Source organism: Pelobates fuscus, chromosome 3 (assembly GCF_036172605.1).
Source record: "Pelobates fuscus isolate aPelFus1 chromosome 3, aPelFus1.pri, whole genome shotgun sequence".
Classification (NCBI taxonomy): Eukaryota; Metazoa; Chordata; class Amphibia; order Anura; family Pelobatidae; genus Pelobates; species Pelobates fuscus.
The window spans coordinates 395988696-396014933 of NC_086319.1; the positions used below are offsets into that span (position 1 = coordinate 395988696).

The 26238-nt window shown below is 42.0% G+C and overlaps 19 non-coding genes across 19 annotated transcripts; all 19 read left to right on the forward strand.

Moving 5' to 3' along the window:
• The first annotated feature begins 2344 nt into the window (after window positions 1-2344).
• Window positions 2345-2426, forward strand: TRNAL-AAG (transfer RNA leucine (anticodon AAG)). The gene has a single exon. It is a non-coding gene; the product is annotated as a tRNA-Leu (tRNA).
• A 5136-nt stretch (window positions 2427-7562) lies between these two features.
• TRNAL-AAG (transfer RNA leucine (anticodon AAG)) lies at window positions 7563-7644 on the forward strand. Its single transcript has one exon. It is a non-coding gene; the product is annotated as a tRNA-Leu (tRNA).
• Window positions 7645-8495: 851 nt separating this feature from the next.
• On the forward strand, window positions 8496-8567 carry TRNAW-CCA (transfer RNA tryptophan (anticodon CCA)). Its single transcript has one exon. It is a non-coding gene; the product is annotated as a tRNA-Trp (tRNA).
• Window positions 8568-9297: 730 nt separating this feature from the next.
• TRNAL-AAG (transfer RNA leucine (anticodon AAG)) lies at window positions 9298-9379 on the forward strand. The gene has a single exon. It is a non-coding gene; the product is annotated as a tRNA-Leu (tRNA).
• Window positions 9380-10234: 855 nt separating this feature from the next.
• On the forward strand, window positions 10235-10306 carry TRNAW-CCA (transfer RNA tryptophan (anticodon CCA)). The gene has a single exon. It is a non-coding gene; the product is annotated as a tRNA-Trp (tRNA).
• A 731-nt stretch (window positions 10307-11037) lies between these two features.
• Window positions 11038-11119, forward strand: TRNAL-AAG (transfer RNA leucine (anticodon AAG)). The gene has a single exon. It is a non-coding gene; the product is annotated as a tRNA-Leu (tRNA).
• Window positions 11120-11974: 855 nt separating this feature from the next.
• On the forward strand, window positions 11975-12046 carry TRNAW-CCA (transfer RNA tryptophan (anticodon CCA)). Its single transcript has one exon. It is a non-coding gene; the product is annotated as a tRNA-Trp (tRNA).
• A 731-nt stretch (window positions 12047-12777) lies between these two features.
• TRNAL-AAG (transfer RNA leucine (anticodon AAG)) lies at window positions 12778-12859 on the forward strand. The gene has a single exon. It is a non-coding gene; the product is annotated as a tRNA-Leu (tRNA).
• Window positions 12860-13714: 855 nt separating this feature from the next.
• TRNAW-CCA (transfer RNA tryptophan (anticodon CCA)) lies at window positions 13715-13786 on the forward strand. The gene has a single exon. It is a non-coding gene; the product is annotated as a tRNA-Trp (tRNA).
• A 731-nt stretch (window positions 13787-14517) lies between these two features.
• TRNAL-AAG (transfer RNA leucine (anticodon AAG)) lies at window positions 14518-14599 on the forward strand. Its single transcript has one exon. It is a non-coding gene; the product is annotated as a tRNA-Leu (tRNA).
• An 855-nt stretch (window positions 14600-15454) lies between these two features.
• TRNAW-CCA (transfer RNA tryptophan (anticodon CCA)) lies at window positions 15455-15526 on the forward strand. Its single transcript has one exon. It is a non-coding gene; the product is annotated as a tRNA-Trp (tRNA).
• Window positions 15527-16257: 731 nt separating this feature from the next.
• Window positions 16258-16339, forward strand: TRNAL-AAG (transfer RNA leucine (anticodon AAG)). The gene has a single exon. It is a non-coding gene; the product is annotated as a tRNA-Leu (tRNA).
• Window positions 16340-17194: 855 nt separating this feature from the next.
• Window positions 17195-17266, forward strand: TRNAW-CCA (transfer RNA tryptophan (anticodon CCA)). Its single transcript has one exon. It is a non-coding gene; the product is annotated as a tRNA-Trp (tRNA).
• Window positions 17267-17997: 731 nt separating this feature from the next.
• On the forward strand, window positions 17998-18079 carry TRNAL-AAG (transfer RNA leucine (anticodon AAG)). Its single transcript has one exon. It is a non-coding gene; the product is annotated as a tRNA-Leu (tRNA).
• Window positions 18080-18932: 853 nt separating this feature from the next.
• Window positions 18933-19004, forward strand: TRNAW-CCA (transfer RNA tryptophan (anticodon CCA)). The gene has a single exon. It is a non-coding gene; the product is annotated as a tRNA-Trp (tRNA).
• Window positions 19005-20671: 1667 nt separating this feature from the next.
• Window positions 20672-20743, forward strand: TRNAW-CCA (transfer RNA tryptophan (anticodon CCA)). The gene has a single exon. It is a non-coding gene; the product is annotated as a tRNA-Trp (tRNA).
• Window positions 20744-22410: 1667 nt separating this feature from the next.
• Window positions 22411-22482, forward strand: TRNAW-CCA (transfer RNA tryptophan (anticodon CCA)). The gene has a single exon. It is a non-coding gene; the product is annotated as a tRNA-Trp (tRNA).
• A 1667-nt stretch (window positions 22483-24149) lies between these two features.
• TRNAW-CCA (transfer RNA tryptophan (anticodon CCA)) lies at window positions 24150-24221 on the forward strand. The gene has a single exon. It is a non-coding gene; the product is annotated as a tRNA-Trp (tRNA).
• Window positions 24222-25888: 1667 nt separating this feature from the next.
• On the forward strand, window positions 25889-25960 carry TRNAW-CCA (transfer RNA tryptophan (anticodon CCA)). The gene has a single exon. It is a non-coding gene; the product is annotated as a tRNA-Trp (tRNA).
• Window positions 25961-26238: the final 278 nt, after the last annotated feature.

Sequence of the window (26238 nt, forward strand, 5' to 3'; positions counted from 1 at the left end):
TCAAAACGGGAAAAGTCCTGCTCATCTACAGTAGGTAGATTTGACATGCTGCAGGATTCCTGATTGTTTCAAATGAATCCTGTGGATTTTAAACTAGGAGTCGGGAACCAAAAATAGAGTCCCCCTGTTCCTTTAGCGTGTAATTTTATGGGTTCCTCCTTTTTTTTGCTTTACTCCCTTTTTGTCAAAACAGGTTAATGAATCGATTTCCTAGATGCAGCATTTGAATGCTGAATACTGGAGGACAGCACTTTCCCTATGCTGGTGTTGAATTGTTATCTTTTGTTTGCACCTGTTGGTGGTCATTTGACATGCTAGCAGATTTCACCTGAATGTAAAATGAGGAACTTGCGCTTTAAACTCTTTCTGTGTGAGAATAAATAGAGGGGGATGTGTAATATTTTAGCATTGATCTAGTTTTCTTGTGTTTTTGCGGTCTTGTAGAGGTGAAGGCGTTCTAAATGACCTATGCCGCCAGCAGTGCTGCATGAGTGTGGAAAGATATTGTCGGGACTTGCAACCTTTTGACAAGAAAGAAAATGAAATGATCAGAACGCTCCCAAATGGCGTGTGTGTTTTGAGTACGCAGCCACAAGGATTTTGCGCAGGTAGCGTGGCCGAGCGGTCTAAGGCGCTGGATTAAGGCTCCAGTCTATTCGGGGGCGTGGGTTCGAATCCCACCGCTGCCATCAGGCTCTTTTTTTTCTTCCAGCCTTCTGTGGATGAATAAACGTATCACGCCGTTTAAATACCGCTTCCTTATTTGCCACAACGTGCAACTTATGTGGACATGGAAATGCACTTGTTGCATACTCATTTGATCTTTGAAAATGGAACAGTAACACAGAAAGTTAGAAAAGTAATGCAGGATGAAAAGAAGACTCAGCTTCAACATTTCACCCACCCTTCTTCCCCTTGTTGTTCCAAAAGAAGGAGAAAGGAAAAAAAGAAAGACCTGAAGTCATTTTCAATTGTGCCCCAAGTTGGGCAGCAGGATTCCTTTAGAACTCCATATGTGCATTCCGATTTCTCCTTGGATCAACAAGCTGTGTTACAATACCCACTTTAGATACTAAAGTGGCATAGTTTCCAGCTTTGCCACAAGAACATCGAGGCCATCCTCAAATACATCTACTGAATTCCATAAAACACCTTCTTTAGGAAGAGAATTTAACATCTTTCTTCTCACTTGAAAGAGGCCATAAATTGTCCTAAATATAAAGCTAGCAAAGAGTAAGTCACGTGGAGAATTCCACACCATGCACGATTCACCCCAGCATTTGCATGTTCCATTGTAATGTAATTAAACCGGTATGGCTTCACATGGCCACAAACACAGAAACTGGCTAGCTGGTGCGGTGCCTTTCTGTTTGGCTTTGCCTTCAATTACAGTGGTATTGTGCTGAAAAGAAAAGTACTTATTTTCTTTCCTCTTTAGGCTGAATATTTAATTTGTCAGAATCTATCTAATTTTATGTCGGTGGGGGAAAAAACTACCTTTGTTGGCTACTCTGTTGACGACCACGTCCACCTTTACAATGAGACCTTGTGGCGCAACGGTAGCGCGTCTGACTCCAGATCAGAAGGTTGCGTGTTCAAATCACATCGGGGTCATGCTGCTTTTGTTTTGGAGAAGAGTAAGCACAGATCTCTTGTCATACCAGAGTTGGATAAAAAGCAGGCTTAGCATATATAATCCATATATCCCGTACTTGCGTTATTTCATTATGTTGATGGTCAAAACGGGAAAAGTCCTGCTCATCTACAGTAGGTAGATTTGACATGCTGCAGGATTCCTGATTGTTTCAAATGAATCCTGTGGATTTTAAACTAGGAGTCGGGAACCAAAAATAGAGTCCCCCTGTTCCTTTAGCGTGTAATTTTATGGGTTCCTCCTTTTTTTTGCTTTACTCCCTTTTTGTCAAAACAGGTTAATGAATCGATTTCCTAGATGCAGCATTTGAATGCTGAATACTGGAGGACAGCACTTTCCCTATGCTGGTGTTGAATTGTTATCTTTTGTTTGCACCTGTTGGTGGTCATTTGACATGCTAGCAGATTTCACCTGAATGTAAAATGAGGAACTTGCGCTTTAAACTCTTTCTGTGTGAGAATAAATAGAGGGGGATGTGTAATATTTTAGCATTGATCTAGTTTTCTTGTGTTTTTGCGGTCTTGTAGAGGTGAAGGCGTTCTAAATGACCTATGCCGCCAGCAGTGCTGCATGAGTGTGGAAAGATATTGTCGGGACTTGCAACCTTTTGACAAGAAAGAAAATGAAATGATCAGAACGCTCCCAAATGGCGTGCGTGTTTTGAGTACGCAGCCACAGGGATTTTGCGCAGGTAGCGTGGCCGAGCGGTCTAAGGCGCTGGATTAAGGCTCCAGTCTCTTCGGGGGCGTGGGTTCGAATCCCACCGCTGCCATCAGGCTCTTTTTTTCTTCCAGCCTTCTGTGGATGAATAAACGTATCACGCCGTTTAAATACCGCTTCCTTATTTGCCACAACGTGCAACTTATGTGGACATGGAAATGCACTTGTTGCATACTCATTTGATCTTTGAAAATGGAACAGTAACACAGAAAGTTAGAAAAGTAATGCAGGATGAAAAGAAGACTCAGCTTCAACATTTCACCCACCCTTCTTCCCCTTGTTGTTCCAAAAGAAGGAGAAAGGAAAAAAAGAAAGACCTGAAGTCATTTTCAATTGTGCCCCAAGTTGGGCAGCAGGATTCCTTTAGAACTCCATATGTGCATTCCGATTTCTCCTTGGATCAACAAGCTGTGTTACAATACCCACTTTAGATACTAAAGTGGCATAGTTTCCAGCTTTGCCACAAGAACATCGAGGCCATCCTCAAATACATCTACTGAATTCCATAAAACACCTTCTTTAGGAAGAGAATTTAACATCTTTCTTCTCACTTGAAAGAGGCCATAAATTGTCCTAAATATAAAGCTAGCAAAGAGTAAGTCACGTGGAGAATTCCACACCATGCACGATTCACCCCAGCATTTGCATGTTCCATTGTAATGTAATTAAACCGGTATGGCTTCACATGGCCACAAACACAGAAACTGGCTAGCTGGTGCGGTGCCTTTCTGTTTGGCTTTGCCTTCAATTACAGTGGTATTGTGCTGAAAAGAAAAGTACTTATTTTCTTTCCTCTTTAGGCTGAATATTTAATTTGTCAGAATCTATCTAATTTTATGTCGGTGGGGGAAAAAACTACCTTTGTTGGCTACTCTGTTGACGACCACGTCCACGTCCACCTTTACAATGAGACCTTGTGGCGCAACGGTAGCGCGTCTGACTCCAGATCAGAAGGTTGCGTGTTCAAATCACATCGGGGTCATGCTGCTTTTGCTTTGGAGAAGAGTAAGCACAGATCTCTTGTCATACCAGAGTTGGATAAAAAGCAGGCTTAGCATATATAATCCATATATCCCGTACTTGCGTTATTTCATTATGTTGATGGTCAAAACGGGAAAAGTCCTGCTCATCTACAGTAGGTAGATTTGACATGCTGCAGGATTCCTGATTGTTTCAAATGAATCCTGTGGATTTTAAACTAGGAGTCGGGAACCAAAAATAGAGTCCCCCTGTTCCTTTAGCGTGTAATTTTATGGGTTCCTCCTTTTTTTTGCTTTACTCCCTTTTTGTCAAAACAGGTTAATGAATCGATTTCCTAGATGCAGCATTTGAATGCTGAATACTGGAGGACAGCACTTTCCCTATGCTGGTGTTGAATTGTTATCTTTTGTTTGCACCTGTTGGTGGTCATTTGACATGCTAGCAGATTTCACCTGAATGTAAAATGAGGAACTTGCGCTTTAAACTCTTTCTGTGTGAGAATAAATAGAGGGGGATGTGTAATATTTTAGCATTGATCTAGTTTTCTTGTGTTTTTGCGGTCTTGTAGAGGTGAAGGCGTTCTAAATGACCTATGCCGCCAGCAGTGCTGCATGAGTGTGGAAAGATATTGTCGGGACTTGCAACCTTTTGACAAGAAAGAAAATGAAATGATCAGAACGCTCCCAAATGGCGTGTGTGTTTTGAGTACGCAGCCACAAGGATTTTGCGCAGGTAGCGTGGCCGAGCGGTCTAAGGCGCTGGATTAAGGCTCCAGTCTATTCGGGGGCGTGGGTTCGAATCCCACCGCTGCCATCAGGCTCTTTTTTTTCTTCCAGCCTTCTGTGGATGAATAAACGTATCACGCCGTTTAAATACCGCTTCCTTATTTGCCACAACGTGCAACTTATGTGGACATGGAAATGCACTTGTTGCATACTCATTTGATCTTTGAAAATGGAACAGTAACACAGAAAGTTAGAAAAGTAATGCAGGATGAAAAGAAGACTCAGCTTCAACATTTCACCCACCCTTCTTCCCCTTGTTGTTCCAAAAGAAGGAGAAAGGAAAAAAAGAAAGACCTGAAGTCATTTTCAATTGTGCCCCAAGTTGGGCAGCAGGATTCCTTTAGAACTCCATATGTGCATTCCGATTTCTCCTTGGATCAACAAGCTGTGTTACAATACCCACTTTAGATACTAAAGTGGCATAGTTTCCAGCTTTGCCACAAGAACATCGAGGCCATCCTCAAATACATCTACTGAATTCCATAAAACACCTTCTTTAGGAAGAGAATTTAACATCTTTCTTCTCACTTGAAAGAGGCCATAAATTGTCCTAAATATAAAGCTAGCAAAGAGTAAGTCACGTGGAGAATTCCACACCATGCACGATTCACCCCAGCATTTGCATGTTCCATTGTAATGTAATTAAACCGGTATGGCTTCACATGGCCACAAACACAGAAACTGGCTAGCTGGTGCGGTGCCTTTCTGTTTGGCTTTGCCTTCAATTACAGTGGTATTGTGCTGAAAAGAAAAGTACTTATTTTCTTTCCTCTTTAGGCTGAATATTTAATTTGTCAGAATCTATCTAATTTTATGTCGGTGGGGGAAAAAACTACCTTTGTTGGCTACTCTGTTGACGACCACGTCCACCTTTACAATGAGACCTTGTGGCGCAACGGTAGCGCGTCTGACTCCAGATCAGAAGGTTGCGTGTTCAAATCACATCGGGGTCATGCTGCTTTTGTTTTGGAGAAGAGTAAGCACAGATCTCTTGTCATACCAGAGTTGGATAAAAAGCAGGCTTAGCATATATAATCCATATATCCCGTACTTGCGTTATTTCATTATGTTGATGGTCAAAACGGGAAAAGTCCTGCTCATCTACAGTAGGTAGATTTGACATGCTGCAGGATTCCTGATTGTTTCAAATGAATCCTGTGGATTTTAAACTAGGAGTCGGGAACCAAAAATAGAGTCCCCCTGTTCCTTTAGCGTGTAATTTTATGGGTTCCTCCTTTTTTTTGCTTTACTCCCTTTTTGTCAAAACAGGTTAATGAATCGATTTCCTAGATGCAGCATTTGAATGCTGAATACTGGAGGACAGCACTTTCCCTATGCTGGTGTTGAATTGTTATCTTTTGTTTGCACCTGTTGGTGGTCATTTGACATGCTAGCAGATTTCACCTGAATGTAAAATGAGGAACTTGCGCTTTAAACTCTTTCTGTGTGAGAATAAATAGAGGGGGATGTGTAATATTTTAGCATTGATCTAGTTTTCTTGTGTTTTTGCGGTCTTGTAGAGGTGAAGGCGTTCTAAATGACCTATGCCGCCAGCAGTGCTGCATGAGTGTGGAAAGATATTGTCGGGACTTGCAACCTTTTGACAAGAAAGAAAATGAAATGATCAGAACGCTCCCAAATGGCGTGTGTGTTTTGAGTACGCAGCCACAGGGATTTTGCGCAGGTAGCGTGGCCGAGCGGTCTAAGGCGCTGGATTAAGGCTCCAGTCTATTCGGGGGCGTGGGTTCGAATCCCACCGCTGCCATCAGGCTCTTTTTTTTCTTCCAGCCTTCTGTGGATGAATAAACGTATCACGCCGTTTAAATACCGCTTCCTTATTTGCCACAACGTGCAACTTATGTGGACATGGAAATGCACTTGTTGCATACTCATTTGATCTTTGAAAATGGAACAGTAACACAGAAAGTTAGAAAAGTAATGCAGGATGAAAAGAAGACTCAGCTTCAACATTTCACCCACCCTTCTTCCCCTTGTTGTTCCAAAAGAAGGAGAAAGGAAAAAAAGAAAGACCTGAAGTCATTTTCAATTGTGCCCCAAGTTGGGCAGCAGGATTCCTTTAGAACTCCATATGTGCATTCCGATTTCTCCTTGGATCAACAAGCTGTGTTACAATACCCACTTTAGATACTAAAGTGGCATAGTTTCCAGCTTTGCCACAAGAACATCGAGGCCATCCTCAAATACATCTACTGAATTCCATAAAACACCTTCTTTAGGAAGAGAATTTAACATCTTTCTTCTCACTTGAAAGAGGCCATAAATTGTCCTAAATATAAAGCTAGCAAAGAGTAAGTCACGTGGAGAATTCCACACCATGCACGATTCACCCCAGCATTTGCATGTTCCATTGTAATGTAATTAAACCGGTATGGCTTCACATGGCCACAAACACAGAAACTGGCTAGCTGGTGCGGTGCCTTTCTGTTTGGCTTTGCCTTCAATTACAGTGGTATTGTGCTGAAAAGAAAAGTACTTATTTTCTTTCCTCTTTAGGCTGAATATTTAATTTGTCAGAATCTATCTAATTTTATGTCGGTGGGGGAAAAAAACCTACCTTTGTTGGCTACTCTGTTGACGACCACGTCCACCTTTACAATGAGACCTCGTGGCGCAACGGTTTCGCGTCTGACTCCAGATCAGAATGTTGCGTGTTCAAATCACGTCGGGGTCATGCTGCTTTTGCTTTGGAGAAGAGTAAGCACAGATCTCTTGTCATACCAGAGTTGGATAAAAAGCAGGCTTAGCATATATAATCCATATATCCCGTACTTGCGTTATTTCATTATGTTGATGGTCAAAACGGGAAAAGTCCTGCTCATCTACAGTAGGTAGATTTGACATGCTGCAGGATTCCTGATTGTTTCAAATGAATCCTGTGGATTTTAAACTAGGAGTCGGGAACCAAAAATAGAGTCCCCCTGTTCCTTTAGCGTGTCATTTTATGGGTTCCTCCTTTTTTTTGCTTTACTCCCTTTTTGTCAAAACAGGTTAATGAATCGATTTCCTAGAGGCAGCATTTGAATGCTGAATACTGGAGGACAGCACTTTCCCTATGCTGGTGTTGAATTGTTATCTTTTGTTTGCACCTGTTGGTGGTCATTTGACACGCTAGCAGATTTCACCTGAATGTAACATGAGGAACTTGCGCTTTAAACTCTTTCTGTGTGAGAATAAATAGAGGGGGATGTGTAATATTTTAGCATTGATCTAGTTTTCTTGTGTTTTTGCGGTCTTGTAGAGGTGAAGGCGTTCTAAATGACCTATGCCGCCAGCAGTGCTGCATGAGTGTGGAAAGATATTGTCGGATCTTGCAACCTTTTGACAAGAAAGAAAATGAAATGATCAGAACGCTCCCAAATGGCGTGCGTGTTTTGAGTACGCAGCCACAGGGATTTTGCGCAGGTAGCGTGGCCGAGCGGTCTAAGGCGCTGGATTAAGGCTCCAGTCTCTTCGGGGGCGTGGGTTCGAATCCCACCGCTGCCATCAGGCTCTTTTTTTCTTCCAGCCTTCTGTGGATGAATAAACGTATCACGCCGTTTAAATACCGCTTCCTTATTTGCCACAACGTGCAACTTATGTGGACATGGAAGTGCACTTGTTTCATACTCATTTGATCTTTGAAAATGGAACAGTAACACATAAAGTTAGAAAAGTAATGCAGGATGAAAAGAAGACTCAGCTTCAACATTTCACCCACCCTTCTTCCCCTTGTTGTTCCAAAAGAAGGAGAAAGGAAAAAAGAAAGACCTGAAGTCATTTTCAATTGTGCCCCAAGTTGGGCAGCAGGATTCCTTTAGAACTCCATATGTGCATTCCGATTTCTCCTTGTATCAACAAGCTGTGTTACAATACCCACTTTAGATACTAAAGTGGCATAGTTTCCAGCTTTGCCACAAGAACATCGAGGCCATCCTCAAATACATCTACTGAATTCCATAAAACACCTTCTTTAGGAAGAGAATTTAACATCTTTCTTCTCACTTGAAAGAGGCCATAAATTGTCCTAAATATAAAGCTAGCAAAGAGTAAGTCACATGGAGAATTCCACACCATGCACGATTCACCCCAGCATTTGCATGTTCCATTGTAATGTAATTAAACCGGTATGGCTTCACATGGCCACAAACACAGAAACTGGCTAGCTGGTGCGGTGCCTTTCTGTTTGGCTTTGCCTTCAATTACAGTGGTATTGTGCTGAAAAGAAAAGTACTTATTTTCTTTCCTCTTTAGGCTGAATATTAAATTTGACACAATCTATCTAATTTTATGTCGGTGGGGGAAAAAACTACCTTTGTTGGCTACTCTGTTGACGACCACGTCCACCTTTACAATGAGACCTTGTGGCGCAATGGTAGCACGTCTGACTCCAGATCAGAAGGTTGCGTGTTCAAATCACGTCGGGGTCATGCTGCTTTTGCTTTGGAGAAGAGTAAGCACAGATCTCTTGTCATACCAGAGTTGGATAAAAAGCAGGCTTAGCATATATAATCCATATATCCCGTACTTGCGTTATTTCATTATGTTGATGGTCAAAACGGGAAAAGTCCTGCTCATCTACAGTAGGTAGATTTGACATGCTGCAGGATTCCTGATTGTTTCAAATGAATCCTGTGGATTTTAAACTAGGAGTCGGGAACCAAAAATAGAGTCCCCCTGTTCCTTTAGCGTGTCATTTTATGGGTTCCTCCTTTTTTTTGCTTTACTCCCTTTTTGTCAAAACAGGTTAATGAATCGATTTCCTAGAGGCAGCATTTGAATGCTGAATACTGGAGGACAGCACTTTCCCTATGCTGGTGTTGAATTGTTATCTTTTGTTTGCACCTGTTGGTGGTCATTTGACATGCTAGCAGATTTCACCTGAATGTAAAATGAGGAACTTGCGCTTTAAACTCTTTCTGTGTGAGAATAGATAGAGGGGGATGTGTAATATTTTAGCATTGATCTAGTTTTCTTGTGTTTTTGCGGTCTTGTAGAGGTGAAGGCGTTCTAAATGACCTATGCCGCCAGCAGTGCTGCATGAGTGTGGAAAGATATTGTCGGGACTTGCAACCTTTTGACAAGAAAGAAAATGAAATGATCAGAACGCTCCCAAATGGCGTGCGTGTTTTGAGTACGCAGCCACAGGGATTTTGCGCAGGTAGCGTGGCCGAGCGGTCTAAGGCGCTGGATTAAGGCTCCAGTCTCTTCGGGGGCGTGGGTTCGAATCCCACCGCTGCCATCAGGCTCTTTTTTTCTTCCAGCCTTCTGTGGATGAATAAACGTATCACGCCGTTTAAATACCGCTTCCTTATTTGCCACAACGTGCAACTTATGTGGACATGGAAATGCACTTGTTGCATACTCATTTGATCTTTGAAAATGGAACAGTAACACAGAAAGTTAGAAAAGTAATGCAGGATGAAAAGAAGACTCAGCTTCAACATTTCACCCACCCTTCTTCCCCTTGTTGTTCCAAAAGAAGGAGAAAGGAAAAAAAGAAAGACCTGAAGTCATTTTCAATTGTGCCCCAAGTTGGGCAGCAGGATTCCTTTAGAACTCCATATGTGCATTCCGATTTCTCCTTGGATCAACAAGCTGTGTTACAATACCCACTTTAGATACTAAAGTGGCATAGTTTCCAGCTTTGCCACAAGAACATCGAGGCCATCCTCAAATACATCTACTGAATTCCATAAAACACCTTCTTTAGGAAGAGAATTTAACATCTTTCTTCTCACTTGAAAGAGGCCATAAATTGTCCTAAATATAAAGCTAGCAAAGAGTAAGTCACGTGGAGAATTCCACACCATGCACGATTCACCCCAGCATTTGCATGTTCCATTGTAATGTAATTAAACCGGTATGGCTTCACATGGCCACAAACACAGAAACTGGCTAGCTGGTGCAGTGCCTTTCTGTTTGGCTTTGCCTTCAATTACAGTGGTATTGTGCTGAAAAGAAAAGTACTTATTTTCTTTCCTCTTTAGGCTGAATATTTAATTTGTCAGAATCTATCTAATTTTATGTCGGTGGGGGAAAAAAAACCTACCTTTGTTGGCTACTCTGTTGACGACCACGTCCACCTTTACAATGAGACCTCGTGGCGCAACGGTAGCGCGTCTGACTCCAGATCAGAAGGTTGCGTGTTCAAATCACGTCGGGGTCATGCTGCTTTTGCTTTGGAGAAGAGTAAGCACAGATCTCTTGTCATACCAGAGTTGGATAAAATGCAGGCTTAGCATATATAATCCATATATCCCGTACTTGCGTTATTTCATTATGTTGATGGTCAAAACGGGAAAAGTCCTGCTCATCTACAGTAGGTAGATTTGACATGCTGCAGGATTCCTGATTGTTTCAAATGAATCCTGTGGATTTTAAAATAGGAGTCGGGAACCAAAAATAGAGTCCCCCTGTTCCTTTAGCGTGTCATTTTATGGGTTCCTCCTTTTTTTTTGCTTTACTAACTTTTTGTCAAAACAGGTTAATGAATCGATTTCCTAGAGGCAGCATTTGAATGCTGAATACTGGAGGACAGCACTTTCCCTATGCTGGTGTTGAATTGTTATCTTTTGTTTGCACCTGTTGGTGGTCATTTGACATGCTAGCAGATTTCACCTGAATGTAAAATGAGGAACTTGCGCTTTAAACTCTTTCTGTGTGAGAATAAATAGAGGGGGATGTGTAATATTTTAGCATTGATCTAGTTTTCTTGTGTTTTTGCGGTCTTGTAGAGGTGAAGGCGTTCTAAATGACCTATGCCGCCAGCAGTGCTGCATGAGTGTGGAAAGATATTGTCGGGACTTGCAACCTTTCGACAAGAAAGAAAATGAAATGATCAGAACGCTCCCAAATGGCGTGCGTGTTTTGAGTACGCAGCCACAGGGATTTTGCGCAGGTAGCGTGGCCGAGCGGTCTAAGGCGCTGGATTAAGGCTCCAGTCTCTTCGGGGGCGTGGGTTCGAATCCCACCGCTGCCATCAGGCTCTTTTTTTCTTCCAGCCTTCTGTGGATGAATAAACGTATCACGCCGTTTAAATACCGCTTCCTTATTTGCCACAACGTGCAACTTATGTGGACATGGAAATGCACTTGTTGCATACTCATTTGATCTTTGAAAATGGAACAGTAACACAGAAAGTTAGAAAAGTAATGCAGGATGAAAAGAAGACTCAGCTTCAACATTTCACCCACCCTTCTTCCCCTTGTTGTTCCAAAAGAAGGAGAAAGGAAAAAAAGAAAGACCTGAAGTCATTTTCAATTGTGCCCCAAGTTGGGCAGCAGGATTCCTTTAGAACTCCATATGTGCATTCCGATTTCTCCTTGGATCAACAAGCTGTGTTACAATACCCACTTTAGATACTAAAGTGGCATAGTTTCCAGCTTTGCCACAAGAACATCGAGGCCATCCTCAAATACATCTACTGAATTCCATAAAATACCTTCTTTAGGAAGAGAATTTAACATCTTTCTTCTCACTTGAAAGAGGCCATAAATTGTCCTAAATATAAAGCTAGCAAAGAGTAAGTCACGTGGAGAATTCCACACCATGCACGATTCACCCCAGCATTTGCATGTTCCATTGTAATGTAATTAAACCGGTATGGCTTCACATGGCCACAAACACAGAAACTGGCTAGCTGGTGCAGTGCCTTTCTGTTTGGCTTTGCCTTCAATTACAGTGGTATTGTGCTGAAAAGAAAAGTACTTATTTTCTTTCCTCTTTAGGCTGAATATTTAATTTGTCAGAATCTATCTAATTTTATGTCGGTGGGGGAAAAAAAACCTACCTTTGTTGGCTACTCTGTTGACGACCACGTCCACCTTTACAATGAGACCTCGTGGCGCAACGGTAGCGCGTCTGACTCCAGATCAGAAGGTTGCGTGTTCAAATCACGTCGGGGTCATGCTGCTTTTGCTTTGGAGAAGAGTAAGCACAGATCTCTTGTCATACCAGAGTTGGATAAAAAGCAGGCTTAGCATATATAATCCATATATCCCGTACTTGCGTTATTTCATTATGTTGATGGTCAAAACGGGAAAAGTCCTGCTCATCTACAGTAGGTAGATTTGACATGCTGCAGGATTCCTGATTGTTTCAAATGAATTCTGTGGATTTTAAAATAGGAGTCGGGAACCAAAAATAGAGTCCCCCTGTTCCTTTAGCGTGTCATTTTATGGGTTCCTCCTTTTTTTTTGCTTTACTAACTTTTTGTCAAAACAGGTTAATGAATCGATTTCCTAGAGGCAGCATTTGAATGCTGAATACTGGAGGACAGCACTTTCCCTATGCTGGTGTTGAATTGTTATCTTTTGTTTGCACCTGTTGGTGGTCATTTGACATGCTAGCAGATTTCACCTGAATGTAAAATGAGGAACTTGCGCTTTAAACTCTTTCTGTGTGAGAATAAATAGAGGGGGATGTGTAATATTTTAGCATTGATCTAGTTTTCTTGTGTTTTTGCGGTCTTGTAGAGGTGAAGGCGTTCTAAATGACCTATGCCGCCAGCAGTGCTGCATGAGTGTGGAAAGATATTGTCGGGACTTGCAACCTTTTGACAAGAAAGAAAATGAAATGATCAGAACGCTCCCAAATGGCGTGCGTGTTTTGAGTACGCAGCCACAGGGATTTTGCGCAGGTAGCGTGGCCGAGCGGTCTAAGGCGCTGGATTAAGGCTCCAGTCTCTTCGGGGGCGTGGGTTCGAATCCCACCGCTGCCATCAGGCTCTTTTTTTCTTCCAGCCTTCTGTGGATGAATAAACGTATCACGCCGTTTAAATACCGCTTCCTTATTTGCCACAACGTGCAACTTATGTGGACATGGAAATGCACTTGTTGCATACTCATTTGATCTTTGAAAATGGAACAGTAACACAGAAAGTTAGAAAAGTAATGCAGGATGAAAAGAAGACTCAGCTTCAACATTTCACCCACCCTTCTTCCCCTTGTTGTTCCAAAAGAAGGAGAAAGGAAAAAAAGAAAGACCTGAAGTCATTTTCAATTGTGCCCCAAGTTGGGCAGCAGGATTCCTTTAGAACTCCATATGTGCATTCCGATTTCTCCTTGGATCAACAAGCTGTGTTACAATACCCACTTTAGATACTAAAGTGGCATAGTTTCCAGCTTTGCCACAAGAACATCGAGGCCATCCTCAAATACATCTACTGAATTCCATAAAACACCTTCTTTAGGAAGAGAATTTAACATCTTTCTTCTCACTTGAAAGAGGCCATAAATTGTCCTAAATATAAAGCTAGCAAAGAGTAAGTCACGTGGAGAATTCCACACCATGCACGATTCACCCCAGCATTTGCATGTTCCATTGTAATGTAATTAAACCGGTATGGCTTCACATGGCCACAAACACAGAAACTGGCTAGCTGGTGCGGTGCCTTTCTGTTTGGCTTTGCCTTCAATTACAGTGGTATTGTGCTGAAAAGAAAAGTACTTATTTTCTTTCCTCTTTAGGCTGAATATTTAATTTGTCAGAATCTATCTAATTTTATGTCGGTGGGGGAAAAAAAACCTACCTTTGTTGGCTACTCTGTTGATGACCACGTCCACCTTTACAATGAGACCTCGTGGTGCAACGGTAGCGCGTCTGACTCCAGATCAGAAGGTTGCGTGTTCAAATCACGTCGGGGTCATGCTGCTTTTGCTTTGGAGAAGAGTAAGCACAGATCTCTTGTCATACCAGAGTTGGATAAAAAGCAGGCTTAGCATATATAATCCATATATCCCGTACTTGCGTTATTTCATTATGTTGATGGTCAAAACGGGAAAAGTCCTGCTCATCTACAGTAGGTAGATTTGACATGCTGCAGGATTCCTGATTGTTTCAAATGAATCCTGTGGATTTTAAAATAGGAGTCGGGAACCAAAAATAGAGTCCCCCTGTTCCTTTAGCGTGTCATTTTATGGGTTCCTCCTTTTTTTTTGCTTTACTAACTTTTTGTCAAAACAGGTTAATGAATCGATTTCCTAGAGGCAGCATTTGAATGCTGAATACTGGAGGACAGCACTTTCCCTATGCTGGTGTTGAATTGTTATCTTTTGTTTGCACCTGTTGGTGGTCATTTGACATGCTAGCAGATTTCACCTGAATGTAAAATGAGGAACTTGCGCTTTAAACTCTTTCTGTGTGAGAATAAATAGAGGGGGATGTGTAATATTTTAGCATTGATCTAGTTTTCTTGTGTTTTTGCGGTCTTGTAGAGGTGAAGGCGTTCTAAATGACCTATGCCGCCAACAGTGCTGCATGAGTGTGGAAAGATATTGTCGGGACTTGCAACCTTTTGACAAGAAAGAAAATGAAATGATCAGAACGCTCCCAAATGGCGTGCGTGTTTTGAGTACGCAGCCACAGGGATTTTGCGCAGGTAGCGTGGCCGAGCGGTCTAAGGCGCTGGATTAAGGCTCCAGTCTCTTCGGGGGCGTGGGTTCGAATCCCACCGCTGCCATCAGGCTCTTTTTTTCTTCCAGCCTTCTGTGGATGAATAAACGTATCACGCCGTTTAAATACCGCTTCCTTATTTGCCACAACGTGCAACTTATGTGGACATGGAAATGCACTTGTTGCATACTCATTTGATCTTTGAAAATGGAACAGTAACACAGAAAGTTAGAAAAGTAATGCAGGATGAAAAGAAGACTCAGCTTCAACATTTCACCCACCCTTCTTCCCCTTGTTGTTCCAAAAGAAGGAGAAAGGAAAAAAAGAAAGACCTGAAGTCATTTTCAATTGTGCCCCAAGTTGGGCAGCAGGATTCCTTTAGAACTCCATATGTGCATTCCGATTTCTCCTTGGATCAACAAGCTGTGTTACAATACCCACTTTAGATACTAAAGTGGCATAGTTTCCAGCTTTGCCACAAGAACATCGAGGCCATCCTCAAATACATCTACTGAATTCCATAAAACACCTTCTTTAGGAAGAGAATTTAACATCTTTCTTCTCACTTGAAAGAGGCCATAAATTGTCCTAAATATAAAGCTAGCAAAGAGTAAGTCACGTGGAGAATTCCACACCATGCACGATTCACCCCAGCATTTGCATGTTCCATTGTAATGTAATTAAACCGGTATGGCTTCACATGGCCACAAACACAGAAACTGGCTAGCTGGTGCGGTGCCTTTCTGTTTGGCTTTGCCTTCAATTACAGTGGTATTGTGCTGAAAAGAAAAGTACTTATTTTCTTTCCTCTTTAGGCTGAATATTTAATTTGTCAGAATCTATCTAATTTTATGTCGGTGGGGGAAAAAAAACCTACCTTTGTTGGCTACTCTGTTGATGACCACGTCCACCTTTACAATGAGACCTCGTGGTGCAACGGTAGCGCGTCTGACTCCAGATCAGAAGGTTGCGTGTTCAAATCACGTCGGGGTCATGCTGCTTTTGCTTTGGAGAAGAGTAAGCACAGATCTCTTGTCATACCAGAGTTGGATAAAAAGCAGGCTTAGCATATATAATCCATATATCCCGTACTTGCGTTATTTCATTATGTTGATGGTCAAAACGGGAAAAGTCCTGCTCATCTACAGTAGGTAGATTTGACATGCTGCAGGATTCCTGATTGTTTCAAATGAATCCTGTGGATTTTAAAATAGGAGTCGGGAACCAAAAATAGAGTCCCCCTGTTCCTTTAGCGTGTCATTTTATGGGTTCCTCCTTTTTTTTTGCTTTACTAACTTTTTGTCAAAACAGGTTAATGAATCGATTTCCTAGAGGCAGCATTTGAATGCTGAATACTGGAGGACAGCACTTTCCCTATGCTGGTGTTGAATTGTTATCTTTTGTTTGCACCTGTTGGTGGTCATTTGACATGCTAGCAGATTTCACCTGAATGTAAAATGAGGAACTTGCGCTTTAAACTCTTTCTGTGTGAGAATAAATAGAGGGGGATGTGTAATATTTTAGCATTGATCTAGTTTTCTTGTGTTTTTGCGGTCTTGTAGAGGTGAAGGCGTTCTAAATGACCTATGCCGCCAACAGTGCTGCATGAGTGTGGAAAGATATTGTCGGGACTTGCAACCTTTTGACAAGAAAGAAAATGAAATGATCAGAACGCTCCCAAATGGCGTGCGTGTTTTGAGTACGCAGCCACAGGGATTTTGCGCAGGTAGCGTGGCCGAGCGGTCTAAGGCGCTGGATTAAGGCTCCAGTCTCTTCGGGGGCGTGGGTTCGAATCCCACCGCTGCCATCAGGCTCTTTTTTTCTTCCAGCCTTCTGTGGATGAATAAACGTATCACGCCGTTTAAATACCGCTTCCTTATTTGCCACAACGTGCAACTTATGTGGACATGGAAATGCACTTGTTGCATACTCATTTGATCTTTGAAAATGGAACAGTAACACAGAAAGTTAGAAAAGTAATGCAGGATGAAAAGAAGACTCAGCTTCAACATTTCACCCACCCTTCTTCCCCTTGTTGTTCCAAAAGAAGGAGAAAGGAAAAAAAGAAAGACCTGAAGTCATTTTCAATTGTGCCCCAAGTTGGGCAGCAGGATTCCTTTAGAACTCCATATGTGCATTCCGATTTCTCCTTGGATCAACAAGCTGTGTTACAATACCCACTTTAGATACTAAAGTGGCATAGTTTCCAGCTTTGCCACAAGAACATCGAGGCCATCCTCAAATACATCTACTGAATTCCATAAAATACCTTCTTTAGGAAGAGAATTTAACATCTTTCTTCTCACTTGAAAGAGGCCATAAATTGTCCTAAATATAAAGCTAGGAAAGAGTAAGTCACGTGGAGAATTCCACACCATGCACGATTCACCCCAGCATTTGCATGTTCCATTGTAATGTAATTAAACCGGTATGGCTTCACATGGCCACAAACACAGAAACTGGCTAGCTGGTGCAGTGCCTTTCTGTTTGGCTTTGCCTTCAATTACAGTGGTATTGTGCTGAAAAGAAAAGTACTTATTTTCTTTCCTCTTTAGGCTGAATATTTAATTTGTCAGAATCTATCTAATTTTATGTCGGTGGGGGAAAAAAAACCTACCTTTGTTGGCTACTCTGTTGACGACCACGTCCACCTTTACAATGAGACCTCGTGGCGCAACGGTAGCGCGTCTGACTCCAGATCAGAAGGTTGCGTGTTCAAATCACGTCGGGGTCATGCTGCTTTTGCTTTGGAGAAGAGTAAGCACAGATCTCTTGTCATACCAGAGTTGGATAAAATGCAGGCTTAGCATATATAATCCATATATCCCGTACTTGCGTTATTTCATTATGTTGATGGTCAAAACGGGAAAAGTCCTGCTCATCTACAGTAGGTAGATTTGACATGATGCAGGATTCCTGATTGTTTCAAATGAATCCTGTGGATTTTAAAATAGGAGTCGGGAACCAAAAATAGAGTCCCCCTGTTCCTTTAGCGTGTCATTTTATGGGTTCCTCCTTTTTTTTTGATTTACTAACTTTTTGTCAAAACAGGTTAATGAATCGATTTCCTAGAGGCAGCATTTGAATGCTGAATACTGGAGGACAGCACTTTCCCTATGCTGGTGTTGAATTGTTATCTTTTGTTTGCACCTGTTGGTGGTCATTTGACATGCTAGCAGATTTCACCTGAATGTAAAATGAGGAACTTGCGCTTTAAACTCTTTCTGTGTGAGAATAAATAGAGGGGGATGTGTAATATTTTAGCATTGATCTAGTTTTCTTGTGTTTTTGCGGTCTTGTAGAGGTGAAGGCGTTCTAAATGACCTATGCCGCCAGCAGTGCTGCATGAGTGTGGAAAGATATTGTCGGGACTTGCAACCTTTTGACAAGAAAGAAAATTAAATGATCAGAACGCTCCCAAATGGCGTGCGTGTTTTGAGTACGCAGCCACAGGGATTTTGCGCAGGTAGCGTGGCCGAGCGGTCTAAGGCGCTGGATTAAGGCTCCAGTCTCTTCGGGGGCGTGGGTTCGAATCCCACCGCTGCCATCAGGCTCTTTTTTTCTTCCAGCCTTCTGTGGATGAATAAACGTATCACGCCGTTTAAATACCGCTTCCTTATTTGCCACAACGTGCAACTTATGTGGACATGGAAATGCACTTGTTGCATACTCATTTGATCTTTGAAAATGGAACAGTAACACAGAAAGTTAGAAAAGTAATGCAGGATGAAAAGAAGACTCAGCTTCAACATTTCACCCACCCTTCTTCCCCTTGTTGTTCCAAAAGAAGGAGAAAGGAAAAAAAGAAAGACCTGAAGTCATTTTCAATTGTGCCCCAAGTTGGGCAGCAGGATTCCTTTAGAACTCCATATGTGCATTCCGATTTCTCCTTGGATCAACAAGCTGTGTTACAATACCCACTTTAGATACTAAAGTGGCATAGTTTCCAGCTTTGCCACAAGAACATCGAGGCCATCCTCAAATACATCTACTGAATTCCATAAAACACCTTCTTTAGGAAGAGAATTTAACATCTTTCTTCTCACTTGAAAGAGGCCATAAATTGTCCTAAATATAAAGCTAGCAAAGAGTAAGTCACGTGGAGAATTCCACACCATGCACGATTCACCCCAGCATTTGCATGTTCCATTGTAATGTAATTAAACCGGTATGGCTTCACATGGCCACAAACACAGATACTGGCTAGCTGGTGCAGTGCCTTTCTGTTTGGCTTTGCCTTCAATTACAGTGGTATTGTGCTGAAAAGAAAAGTACTTATTTTCTTTCCTCTTTAGGCTGAATATTTAATTTGTCAGAATCTATCTAATTTTATGTCGGTGGGGGAAAAAAACTACCTTTGTTGGCTACTCTGTTGACGACCACATCCACCTTTACAATGAGACCTTGTGGCGCAACGGTAGCGTGTCTGACTCCAGATCAGAAGGTTGCGTGTTCAAATCACGTCGGGGTCATGCTGCTTTTGCTTTGGAGAAGAGTAAGCACAGATCTCTTGTCATACCAGAGTTGGATAAAAAGCAGGCTTAGCATATATAATCCATATATCCCGTACTTGCGTTATTTCATTATGTTGATGGTCAAAACGGGAAAAGTCCTGCTCATCTACAGTAGGTAGATTTGACATGCTGCAGGATTCCTGATTGTTTCAAATGAATCCTGTGGATTTTAAACTAGGAGTCGGGAACCAAAAATAGAGTCCCCCTGTTCCTTTAGCGTGTCATTTTATGGGTTCCTCCTTTTTTTTGCTTTACTCCCTTTTTGTCAAAACAGGTTAATGAATCGATTTCCTAGAGGCAGCATTTGAATGCTGAATACTGGAGGACAGCACTTTCGCTATGCTGGTGTTGAATTGTTATCTTTTGTTTGCACCTGTTGGTGGTCATTTGACACGCTAGCAGATTTCACCTGAATGTAACATGAGGAACTTGCGCTTTAAACTCTTTCTGTGTGAGAATAAATAGAGGGGGATGTGTAATATTTTAGCATTGATCTAGTTTTCTTGTGTTTTTGCGGTCTTGTAGAGGTGAAGGCGTTCTAAATGACCTATGCCGTCAGCAGTGCTGCATGAGTGTGGAAAGATATTGTCGGGACTTGCAACCTTTTGACAAGAAAGAAAAGGAAATGATCAGAACGCTCCCAAATGGCGTGCGTGTTTTGAGTACGCAGCCACAGGGATTTTGCGCAGGTAGCTTGGCCGAGCGGTCTAAGGCGCTGGATTAAGGCTCCAGTCTCTTTGGGGGCGTGGGTTCGAATCCCACCGCTGCCATCAGACTCTTTTTTTTCTTCCAGCCTTCTGTGGATGAATAAACGTATCACGCAGTTTAAATACCGCTTCCTTTTTTGCCACAGCGTGCAACTTATGTGGACATGGAAATGCACTTGTTTCATACTCATTTGATCTTTGAAAATGGAACAGTAACACAGAAAGTTAGAAAAGTAATGCAGGATGAAAAGAAGACTCAGCTTCAACATTTCACCCACCCTTCTTCCCCTTGTTGTTCCAAAAGAAGGAGAAAGGAAAAAAAGAAAGACCTGAAGTCATTTTCAATTGTGCCCCACATTGGGCAGCAGGATTCCTTTAGAACTCCATATGTGCATTCCGATTTCTCCTTGGATCAACAAGCTGTGTTACAATACCCACTTTAGATACTAAAGTGGCATAGTTTCCAGCTTTGCCACAAGAACATCGAGGCCATACTCAAATACATCTACTGAATTCCATAAAACACCTTCTTTAGGAAGAGAATTTAACATCTTTCTTCTCACTTGAAAGAGGCCATAAATTGTCCTAAATATAAAGCTAGCAAAGAGTAAGTCACGTGGAGAATTCCACACCATGCACGATTCACCTCAGCATTTGCATGTTCCATTGTAATGTAATTAAACCGGTATGGCTTCACATGGCCACAAACACAGAAACTGGCTAGCTGGTGCGGTGCCTTTCTGTTTGGCTTTGCCTTCAATTACAGTGGTATTGTGCTGAAAAGAAAAGTACTTATTTTCTTTCCTCTTTAGGCTGAATATTTAATTTGTCAGAATCGATCTAATTTTATGTCGGTGGGGGAAAAAAACCTACCTTTGTTGGCTACTCTGTTGACGACCACGTCTACCTTTACAATGAGACCTCGTGGCGCAACGGTAGCGCGTCTGACTCCAGATCAGAAGGTTGTGTGTTCAAATCACGTCGGGGTCATGCTGTTTTTGCTTTGGAGAAGAGTAAGCACAGATCTCTTGTCATACCAGAGTTGGATAACAAGCAGGCTTAGCATATATAATCCATATATCCCGTACTTGCGTTATTTCATTATGTTGATGGTCAAAACGGGAAAAGTACTGCTCATCTACAGTAGGTAGATTTGACATGCTGCAGGATTCCTGATTGTTTCAAATGAATCCTGTGGATTTTAAACTAGGAGTCGGGAACCAAAAATAGAGTCCCCGTGTTCCTTTAGCGTGTAATTTTATGGGTTCCTCCTTTTTGATTGCTTTACTCCCTTTTTGTCAAAACAGGTTAATGAATCGATTTCCTAGAGGCAGCATTTGAATGCTGAATACTGGAGGACAGCACTTTCCCTATGCTGGTGTTGAATTGTTATCTTTTGTTTGCACCTGTTGGTGGTCATTTGACATGCTAGCAGATTTCACCTGAATGTAACATGAGGAACTTGCGCTTTAAACTCTTTCTGTGTGAGAATACATAGAGGGGGATGTGTAATATTTTAGCATTGATCTAGTTTTCTTGTGTTTTTGCGGTCTTGTAGAGGTGAAGGCGTTCTAAATGACCTATGCCGCCAGCAGTGCTGCATGAGTGTGGAAAGATATTGTCGGGACTTGCAACCTTTTGACAAGAAAGAAAATGAAATGATCAGAACGCTCCCAAATGGCGTGCTTGTTTTGAGTACGCAGCCACAGGGATTTTGCGCAGGTAGCGTGGCCGAGCGTTCTAAGGCGCTGGATTAAGGCTCCAGTCTCTTCGGGGGCGTGGGTTCGAATCCCACCGCTGCCATCAGGCTCTTTTTTTCTTCCAGCCTTCTGTGGATGAATAAACGTATCACGCCGTTTAAATACCGCTTCCTTATTTGCCACAACGTGCAACTTATGTGGACATGGAAATGCACTTGTTTCATACTCATTTGATCTTTGAAAATGGAACAGTAACACAGAAAGTTAGAAAAGTAATGCAGGATGAAAAGAAGACTCAGCTTCAACATTTCACCCACCCTTCTTCCCCTTGTTGTTCCAAAAGAAGGAGAAAGGAAAAAAAGAAAGACCTGAAGTCATTTTCAATTGTGCCCCAAGTTGGGCAGCAGGATTCCTTTAGAACTCCATATGTGCATTCCGATTTCTCCTTGGATCAACAAGCTGTGTTACAATACCCACTTTAGATACTAAAGTGGCATAGTTTCCAGCTTTGCCACAAGAACATCGAGGCCATCCTCAAATACATCTACTGAATTCCATAAAACACCTTCTTTAGGAAGAGAATTTAACATCTTTCTTCTCACTTGAAAGAGGCCATAAATTGTCCTAAATATAAAGCTAGCAAAGAGTAAGTCACGTGGAGAATTCCACACCATGCACGATTCACCCCAGCATTTGCATGTTCCATTGTAATGTAATTAAACCGGTATGGCTTCACATGGTCACAAACACAGAAACTGGCTAGCTGGTGCGGTGCCTTTCTGTTTGGCTTTGCCTTCAATTACAGTGGTATTGTGCTGAAAAGAAAAGTACTTATTTTCTTTCCTCTTTAGGCTGAATATTTAATTTGTCAGAATCTATCTAATTTTATGTCGGTGAGGGAAAAAAACCTACCTTTGTTGGCTACTCTGTTGACGACCATGTCCACCTTTACAATGAGACCTCGTGGCGCAACGGTATCGCGTCTGACTCCAGATCAGAAGGTTGCGTGTTCAAATCACGTCGGGGTCATGCTGCTTTTGCTTTGGAGAAGAGTAAGCACAGATCTCTTGTCATACCAGAGTTGGATAAAAAGCAGGCTTAGCATATATAATCCATATATCCCGTACTTGCGTTATTTCATTATGTTGATGGTCAAAACGGGAAAAGTCCTGCTCATCTACAGTAGGTAGATTTGACATGCTGCAGGATTCCTGATTGTTTCAAATGAATCCTGTGGATTTTAAAATAGGAGTCGGTAACCAAAAATAGAGTCCCCCTGTTCCTTTAGCGTGTCATTTTATGGGTTCCTCCTTTTTTTTTGCTTTACTAACTTTTTGTCAAAACAGGTTAATGAATCGATTTCCTAGAGGCAGCATTTGAATGCTGAATACTGGAGGACAGCACTTTCCCTATGCTGGTGTTGAATTGTTATCTTTTGTTTGCACCTGTTGGTGGTCATTTGACATGCTAGCAGATTTCACCTGAATGTAAAATGAGGAACTTGCGCTTTAAACTCTTTCTGTGTGAGAATAAATAGAGGGGGATGTGTAATATTTTAGCATTGATCTAGTTTTCTTGTGTTTTTGCGGTCTTGTAGAGGTGAAGGCGTTCTAAATGACCTATGCCGCCAGCAGTGCTGCATGAGTGTGGAAAGATATTGTCGGGACTTGCAACCTTTTGACAAGAAAGAAAAGGAAATGATCAGAACGCTCCCAAATGGCGTGTGTGTTTTGAGTACGCAGCCACAGGGATTTTGCGCAGGTAGCGTGGCCGAGCGGTCTAAGGTGCTGGATTAAGGCTCCAGTCTCTTCGGTGGCGTGGGTTCGAATCCCACCGCTGCCATCAGGCTCTTTTTTTCTTCCAGCCTTCTGTGGATGAATAAACGTATCACGCCGTTTAAATACCGCTTCCTTATTTGCCACAACGTGCAACTTATGTGGACATGGAAATGCACTTGTTGCATACTCATTTGATCTTTGAAAATGGAACAGTAACACAGAAAGTTAGAAAAGTAATGCAGGATGAAAAGAAGACTCAGCTTCAACATTTCACCCACCCTTCTTCCCCTTGTTGTTCCAAAAGAAGGAGAAAGGAAAAAAAGAAAGACCTGAAGTCATTTTCAATTGTGCCCCACATTGGGCAGCAGGATTCCTTTAGAACTCCATATGTGCATTCCGATTTCTCCTTGGATCAACAAGCTGTGTTACAATACCCACTTTAGATACTAAAGTGGCATAGTTTCCAGCTTTGCCACAAGAACATCGAGGCCATACTCAAATACATCTACTGAATTCCATAAAACACCTTCTTTAGAAAGAGAATTTAACATCTTTCTTCTCACTTGAAAGAGGCCATAAATTGTCCTAAATATAAAGCTAGCAAAGAGTAAGTCACGTGGAGAATTCCACACCATGCACGATTCACCCCAGCATTTGCATGTTCCATTGTAATGTAATTAAACCGGTATGGCTTCACATGGCCACAAACACAGAAACTGGCTAGCTGGTGCGGTGCCTTTCTGTTTGGCTTTGCCTTCAATTACAGTGGTATTGTGCTGAAAAGAAAAGTACTTATTTTCTTTCCTCTTTAGGCTGAATATTTAATTTGTCAGAATCGATCTAATTTTATGTCGGTGGGGGAAAAAAACCTACCTTTGTTGGCTACTCTGTTGACGACCACGTCTACCTTTACAATGAGACCTCGTGGCGCAACGGTAGCGCGTCTGACTCCAGATCAGAAGGTTGTGTGTTCAAATCACGTCGGGGTCATGCTGCTTTTGCTTTGGAGAAGAGTAAGCACAGATCTCTTGTCATACCAGAGTTGGATAACAAGCAGGCTTAGCATATATAATCCATATATCCCGTACTTGCGTTATTTCATTATGTTGATGGTCAAAACGGGAAAAGTACTGCTCATCTACAGTAGGTAGATTTGACATGCTGCAGGATTCCTGATTGTTTCAAATGAATCCTGTGGATTTTAAACTAGGAGTCGGGAACCAAAAATAGAGTCCCCGTGTTCCTTTAGCGTGTCATTTTATGGGTTCCTCCTTTTTGATTGCTTTACTCCCTTTTTGTCAAAACAGGTTAATGAATCGATTTCCTAGAGGCAGCATTTGAATGCTGAATACTGGAGGACAGCACTTTCCCTATGCTGGTGTTGAATTGTTATCTTTTGTTTGCACCTGTTGGTGGTCATTTGACATGCTAGCAGATTTCACCTGAATGTAACATGAGGAACTTGCGCTTTAAACTCTTTCTGTGTGAGAATACATAGAGGGGGATGTGTAATATTTTAGCATTGATCTAGTTTTCTTGTGTTTTTGCGGTCTTGTAGAGGTGAAGGCGTTCTAAATGACCTATGCCGCCAGCAGTGCTGCATGAGTGTGGAAAGATATTGTCGGGACTTGCAACCTTTTGACAAGAAAGAAAATGAAATGATCAGAACGCTCCCAAATGGCGTGCTTGTTTTGAGTACGCAGCCACAGGGATTTTGCGCAGGTAGCGTGGCCGAGCGTTCTAAGGCGCTGGATTAAGGCTCCAGTCTCTTCGGGGGCGTGGGTTCGAATCCCACCGCTGCCATCAGGCTCTTTTTTTCTTCCAGCCTTCTGTGGATGAATAAACGTATCACGCCGTTTAAATACCGCTTCCTTATTTGCCACAACGTGCAACTTATGTGGACATGGAAATGCACTTGTTTCATACTCATTTGATCTTTGAAAATGGAACAGTAACACAGAAAGTTAGAAAAGTAATGCAGGATGAAAAGAAGACTCAGCTTCAACATTTCACCCACCCTTCTTCCCCTTGTTGTTCCAAAAGAAGGAGAAAGGAAAAAAAGAAAGACCTGAAGTCATTTTCAATTGTGCCCCAAGTTGGGCAGCAGGATTCCTTTAGAACTCCATATGTGCATTCCGATTTCTCCTTGGATCAACAAGCTGTGTTACAATACCCACTTTAGATACTAAAGTGGCATAGTTTCCAGCTTTGCCACAAGAACATCGAGGCCATCCTCAAATACATCTACTGAATTCCATAAAACACCTTCTTTAGGAAGAGAATTTAACATCTTTCTTCTCACTTGAAAGAGGCCATAAATTGTCCTAAATATAAAGCTAGCAAAGAGTAAGTCACGTGGAGAATTCCACACCATGCACGATTCACCCCAGCATTTGCATGTTCCATTGTAATGTAATTAAACCGGTATGGCTTCACATGGTCACAAACACAGAAACTGGCTAGCTGGTGCGGTGCCTTTCTGTTTGGCTTTGCCTTCAATTACAGTGGTATTGTGCTGAAAAGAAAAGTACTTATTTTCTTTCCTCTTTAGGCTGAATATTTAATTTGTCAGAATCTATCTAATTTTATGTCGGTGAGGGAAAAAAACCTACCTTTGTTGGCTACTCTGTTGACGACCATGTCCACCTTTACAATGAGACCTCGTGGCGCAACGGTATCGCGTCTGACTCCAGATCAGAAGGTTGCGTGTTCAAATCACGTCGGGGTCATGCTGCTTTTGCTTTGGAGAAGAGTAAGCACAGATCTCTTGTCATACCAGAGTTGGATAAAAAGCAGGCTTAGCATATATAATCCATATATCCCGTACTTGCGTTATTTCATTATGTTGATGGTCAAAACGGGAAAAGTCCTGCTCATCTACAGTAGGTAGATTTGACATGCTGCAGGATTCCTGATTGTTTCAAATGAATCCTGTGGATTTTAAAATAGGAGTCGGGAACCAAAAATAGAGTCCCCCTGTTCCTTTAGCGTGTCATTTTATGGGTTC